Below are 6274 nucleotides of genomic sequence, written 5' to 3' on the forward strand. Positions count from 1 at the left end.
CGGGCTGACCTGGGTCTGGATAATCATGTGTCAGACCCCCCCTCTCTCTCTGTCGGACCCCCCCCCCCTCTCTCTGTCGGACCCCCCCCCCTCTCTCTCTGTGTCGGACCCCCCCCTCTCTCTCTCTGTGTCGGACCCCCCCCCTCTCTCTGTCGGACCCCCCCCCTCTCTCTCTGTGTCGGACCCCCCCCCCTCTCTCTCTCTGTGTCGGACCCCCCCCCTCTCTCTCTCTGTGTCGGACCCCCCCTCTCTCTCTCTGTGTCGGACCCCCCCTCTCTCTCTCTGTGTCGGACCCCCCCCTCTCTCTCTCTCTGTGTCGGACCCCCCCTCTCTCTCTCTCCTGTGTCGGACCCCCCCCTCTCTCTCTCTGTGTCGGACCCCCCCTCTCTCTCTCTGTGTCGGACCCCCCCCTCTCTCTCTCTCTGTGTCGGACCCCCCCCTCTCTCTCTCTCTGTGTCGGACCCCCCCTCTCTCTCTCTCTGTGTCGGACCCCCCTCTCTCTCTCTCTGTGTCGGACCCCCCCCTCTCTCTCTCTCTGTGTCGGACCCCCCTCTCTCTCTCTCTGTGTCGGACCCCCCCCTCTCTCTCTCTCTCTCTCTGTGTCGGACCCCCCTCTCTCTCTCTCTCTGTGTCGGACCCCCCCCCTCTCTCTCTCTCTGTGTCGGACCCCCCTCTCTCTCTCTCTCTGTGTCGGACCCCCCTCTCTCTCTCTCTCTGTGTCGGACCCCCCCCTCTCTCTCTCTCTGTGTCGGACCCCCCCTCTCTCTCTCTCTGTGTCGGACCCCCCCCTCTCTCTCTCTGTGTCGGACCCCCCCCTCTCTCTCTCTGTGTCGGACCCCCCCTCTCTCTCTCTCTGTGTCGGACCCCCCCCTCTCTCTCTCTCTGTGTCGGACCCCCCCCTCTCTCTCTCTCTGTGTCGGACCCCCCTCTCTCTCTCTCTGTGTCGGACCCCCCCCCCTCTCTCTCTCTCTCTGTGTCGGACCCCCCTCTCTCTCTCTCTCTGTGTCGGACCCCCCTCTCTCTCTCTCTGTGTCGGACCCCCCTCTCTCTCTCTCTCTGTGTCGGACCCCCCTCTCTCTCTCTCTGTGTCGGACCCCCCTCTCTTCTCTCTCTCTGTGTCGGACCCCCCTCTCTCTCTCTCTCTGTGTCGGACCCCCCTCTCTCTCTCTCTCTGTGTCGGACCCCCCTCTCTCTCTCTCTCTCTGTGTCGGACCCCCCTCTCTCTCTCTCTCTCTGTGTCGGACCCCCCCCTCTCTCTCTCTCTGTGTCGGACCCCCCTCTCTCTCTCTCTGTGTCGGACCCCCCTCTCTCTCTCTCTCTCTGTGTCGGACCCCCCTCTCTCTCTCTCTGTGTCGGACCCCCCTCTCTCTCTCTCTGTGTCAGACCCCCCTCTCTCTCTCTCTCTCTCTCTGTGTCGGACCCCCTCTCTCTCTCTCTGTGTCGGACCCCCCTCTCTCTCTCTCTGTGTCGGACCCCCCTCTCTCTCTCTCTGTGTCGGACCCCCCTCTCTCTCTCTCTTCTGTGTCGGACCCCCCCTCTCTCTCTCTCTGTGTCGGACCCCCCTCTCTCTCTCTCTGTGTCGGACCCCCTCTCTCTCTCTGTGTCGGACCCCCCTCTCTCTCTCTCTGTGTCGGACCCCCCTCTCTCTCTGTGTCGGACCCCCCTCTCTCTCTCTCTCTGTGTCGGACCCCCCTCTCTCTCTCTCTCTGTGTCGGACCCCCTCTCTCTCTCTCTCTGTGTCGGACCCCCCCTCTCTCTCTCTCTGTGTCGGACCCCCCCTCTCTCTCTCTCTGTGTCGGACCCCCCTCTCTCTCTCTCTGTGTCGGACCCCCTCTCTTCTCTCTCTGTGTCGGACCCCCCTCTCTCTCTCTCTGTGTCGGACCCCCTCTCTCTCTCTCTGTGTTGGACCCCCCTCTCTCTCTCTCTCTGTGTCGGACCCCCCTCTCTCTCTCTCTCTCTGTGTCGGACCCCCCTCTCTCTCTCTCTCTCTGTGTCGGACCCCCTCTCTCTCTCTCTCTGTGTCGGACCCCCCTCTCTCTCTCTCTCTGTGTCGGACCCCCCTCTCTCTCTCTCTCTCTGTGTCGGACCCCCTCTCTCTCTCTCTCTGTGTCGGACCCCCCTCTCTCTCTCTCTCTCTGTGTCGGACCCCCCTCTCTCTCTCTCTCTCTGTGTCGGACCCCCCTCTCTCTCTCTCTCTGTGTCGGACCCCCCTCTCTCTCTCTCTCTCTGTGTCGGACCCCCCTCTCTCTCTCTCTCTCTGTGTCGGACCCCCCTCTCTCTCTCTCTCTCTGTGTCGGACCCCCCTCTCTCTCTCTCTCTGTGTCGGACCCCCCTCTCTCTCTCTCTCTGTGTCGGACCCCCCTCTCTCTCTCTCTCTGTGTCGGACCCCCCTCTCTCCTCTCTCTCTGTGTCGGACCCCCCTCTCTCTCTCTCTCTGTGTCGGACCCCCCTCTCTCTCTCTCTCTGTGTCGGACCCCCCTCTCTCTCTCTCTCTGTGTCGGACCCCCCTCTCTCTCTCTCTGTGTCGGACCCCCCTCTCTCTCTCTCTCTGTGTCGGACCCCCTCTCTCTCTCTCTCTGTGTCGGACCCCCCCTCTCTCTCTCTGTGTCGGACCCCCCTCTCTCTCTCTCTCTGTGTCGGACCCCCCTCTCTCTCTCTCTCTGTGTCGGACCCCCCTCTCTCTCTCTCTCTCTGTGTCGGACCCCCCTCTCTCTCTCTCTCTCTGTGTCGGACCCCCCTCTCTCTCTCTCTCTCTGTGTCGGACCCCCCTCTCTCTCTCTCTCTCTCTGTGTCGGACCCCCCTCTCTCTCTCTCTCTCTGTGTCGGACCCCCTCTCTCTCTCTCTCTCTGTGTCGGACCCCCTCTCTCTCTCTCTCTCTGTGTCGGACCCCCCTCTCTCTCTCTCTCTCTGTGTCGGACCCCCTCCTCTCTCTCTCTCTCTGTGTCGGACCCCCCTCTCTCTCTCTCTCTCTGTGTCGGACCCCCTCTCTCTCTCTCTCTCTGTGTCGGACCCCCCTCTCTCTCTCTCTCTCTGTGTCGGACCCCCTCTCTCTCTCTCTCTCTGTGTCGGACCCCCCTCTCTCTCTCTCTCTCTGTGTCGGACCCCCCTCTCTCTCTCTCTCTTCTGTGTCGGACCCCCCTCTCTCTCTCTCTCTCTGTGTCGGACCCCCCTCTCTCTCTCTCTCTCTGTGTCGGACCCCCCTCTCTCTCTCTCTCTCTGTGTCGGACCCCCTCTCTCTCTCTCTCTCTGTGTCGGACCCCCCTCTCTCTCTCTCTCTCTGTGTCGGACCCCCCTCTCTCTCTCTCTCTCTGTGTCGGACCCCCCTCTTCTCTCTCTCTCTGTGTCGGACCCCCCTCTCTCTCTCTCTCTCTGTGTCGGACCCCCCTCTCTCTCTTCTCTCTGTGTCGGACCCCCCTCTCTCTCTCTCTCTGTGTCGGACCCCCCTCTCTCTCTCTCTCTCTCTGTGTCGGACCCCCTCTCTCTCTCTCTCTCTGTGTCGGACCCCCTTCTCTCTCTCTCTCTCTGTGTCGGACCCCCCTCTCTCTCTCTCTCTGTGTCGGACCCCCCTCTCTCTCTCTCTCCTGTGTCGGACCCCCTCTCTCTCTCTCTCTGTGTCGGACCCCCCTCTCCCCTCTCTCTCTGTGTCGGACCCCCCCCTCCTCTCTCTCTGTGTCGGACCCCCCCCTCCCTCTCTCTCTGTGTCGGACCCCCTCTCTCTCTCTCTGTGTCGGACCCCCCTCTCTCTCTCTCTGTGTCGGACCCCCCTCTCTCTCTCTCTCTCTGTGTCGGACCCCCCTCTCTCTCTCTCTCTCTGTGTCGGACCCCCTCTCTCTCTCTCTCTGTGTCGGACCCCCTCTCTCTCTCTCTCTGTGTCGGACCCCCTCTCTCTCTCTCTCTGTGTCGGACCCCCTCTCTCTCTCTCTCTGTGTCGGACCCCCCTCTCTCTCTCTCTCTCTGTGTCGGACCCCCCTCTCTCTCTCTCTCTCCTGTGTCGGACCCCCTCTCTCTCTCTCTCTCTGTGTCGGACCCCCTCTCTCTCTCTCTCTCTCTGTGTCGGACCCCCCTCTCTCTCTCTCTCTCTGTGTCGGACCCCCCTCTCTCTCTCTCTCTCTGTGTCGGACCCCCCTCTCTCTCTCTCTCTCTGTGTCGGACCCCCCTCTCTCTCTCTCTCTCCTGTGTCGGACCCCCTCTCTCTCTCTCTCTGTGTCGGACCCCCCTCTCTCTCTCTCTCTCTGTGTCGGACCCCCTCTCTCTCTCTCTCTCTGTGTCGGACCCCCCTCTCTCTCTCTCTCTCTGTGTCGGACCCCCCTCTCTCTCTCTCTCTGTGTCGGACCCCCCTCTCTCTCTCTCTCTGTGTCGGACCCCCCTCTCTCTCTCCTCTCTCTGTGTCGGACCCCCCTCTCTCTCTCTCTCTGTGTCGGACCCCCCTCTCTCTCTCTCCTCTGTGTCGGACCCCCCTCTCTCTCTCTCTCTCCTCTGTGTCGGACCCCCTCTCTCTCTCTCTCTCTGTGTCGGACCCCCCTCTCTCTCTCTCTCTGTGTCGGACCCCCCTCTCTCTCTCTCTCTCTGTGTCGGACCCCCCTCTCTCTCTCTCTCTCTGTGTCGGACCCCCCTCTCTCTCTCTCTCTGTGTCGACCCCCTCTCTCTCTCTCTCTGTGTCGGACCCCCCTCTCTCTCTCTCTCTCTCTCTCTGTGTCGGACCCCCCTCTCTCTCTCTCTCTCTCTGTGTCGGACCCCCTCTCTCTCTCTCTCTCTCTGTGTCGGACCCCCCTCTCTCTCTCTCCTTCTGTGTCGGACCCCCTCTCTCTCTCTCTCTCTGTGTCGGACCCCCTCTCTCTCTCTCTCTCTGTGTCGGACCCCCCTCTCTCTCTCTCTCTCTGTGTCGGACCCCCCTCTCTCTCTCTCTCTCTGTGTCGGACCCCCCTCTCTCTCTCTCTCTCTGTGTCGGACCCCCCTCTCTCTCTCTCTCTCTGTGTCGGACCCCCCTCTCTCTCTCTCTCTCTGTGTCGGACCCCCCTCTCTCTCTCTCTCTCTGTGTCGGACCCCCTCTCTCTCTCTCTCTGTGTCGGACCCCCCTCTCTCTCTCTCTCTGTGTCGGACCCCCCTCTCTCTCTCTCTCTGTGTCGGACCCCCCCTCTCTCTCTCTCTCCGGACCCCCCTCTCTCTCTCTCTCTGTGTCGGACCCCCCTCTCTCTCTCTCTCTGTGTCGGACCCCCCTCTCTCTCTCTCTCTGTGTCGGACCCCCCTCTCTCTCTCTCTCTGTGTCGGACCCCCCTCTCTCTCTCTCTCTGTGTCGGACCCCCTCTCTCTCTCTCTCTCTGTGTCGGACCCCCCTCTCTCTCTCTCTCTGTGTCGGACCCCCCTCTCTCTCTCTCTCTGTGTCGGACCCCCCCCCCCCTCTCTCTCTGTGTCGGACCCCCCCCCCCTCTCTCTCTGTGTCGGACCCCCCCCCTCTCTCTCTCTGTGTCGGACCCCCCCCCTCTCTCTCTCTGTGTCGGACCCCCCCCCTCTCTCTCTCTGTGTCGGACCCCCCCCCTCTCTCTCTCTGTGTCGGACCCCCCCCCTCTCTCTCTCTGTGTCGGACCCCCCCCCTCTCTCTCTCTGTGTCGGACCCCCCCCCTCTCTCTCTCTGTGTCGGACCCCCCCCCTCTCTCTCTCTGTGTCGGACCCCCCCCCTCTCTCTCTCTGTGTCGGACCCCCCCCCTCTCTCTCTCTGTGTCGGACCCCCCCCCCTCTCTCTCTCTGTGTCGGACCCCCCCCCCTCTCTCTCTCTGTGTCGGACCCCCCCTCTCTCTGTGTCGGACCCCCCCTCTCTCTGTCGGACCCCCCCCCTCTCTCTCTGTGTCGGACCCCCCCCCCCTCTCTCTCTGTGTCGGACCCCCCCCCCCCCTCTCTCTCTGTGTCGGACCCCCCCCCCCCTCTCTCTCTGTGTCGGACCCCCCCCCCTCTCTCTCTGTGTCGGACCCCCCCCCCCTCTCTCTCTGTGTCGGACCCCCCCCCCCTCTCTCTCTGTGTCGGACCCCCCCCCCCTCTCTCTCTGTGTCGGACCCCCCCCCCCTCTCTCTCTGTGTCGGACCCCCCCCCCTCTCTCTCTGTGTCGGACCCCCCCCCCTCTCTGTGTCGGGGGGGTGTGTCGGACCCCCGCCCCCTCTCTCTCTGTGTCGGACCCCCGCCCCCTCTCTCTCTGTGTCGGACCCCCGCCCCCTCTCTCTCTGTGTCGGACCCCCGCCCCCTCTCTCTCTGTGTCGGACCCCCGCCCCCTCTCTCTCTGTG

Source organism: Lithobates pipiens, unplaced genomic scaffold (genome assembly GCF_037356315.1).
Source record: "Lithobates pipiens isolate NorthernLeopardFrog02 unplaced genomic scaffold, aLitPip1_a1.2 Scaffold_1, whole genome shotgun sequence".
NCBI lineage: Eukaryota > Metazoa > Chordata > Amphibia > Anura > Ranidae > Lithobates > Lithobates pipiens.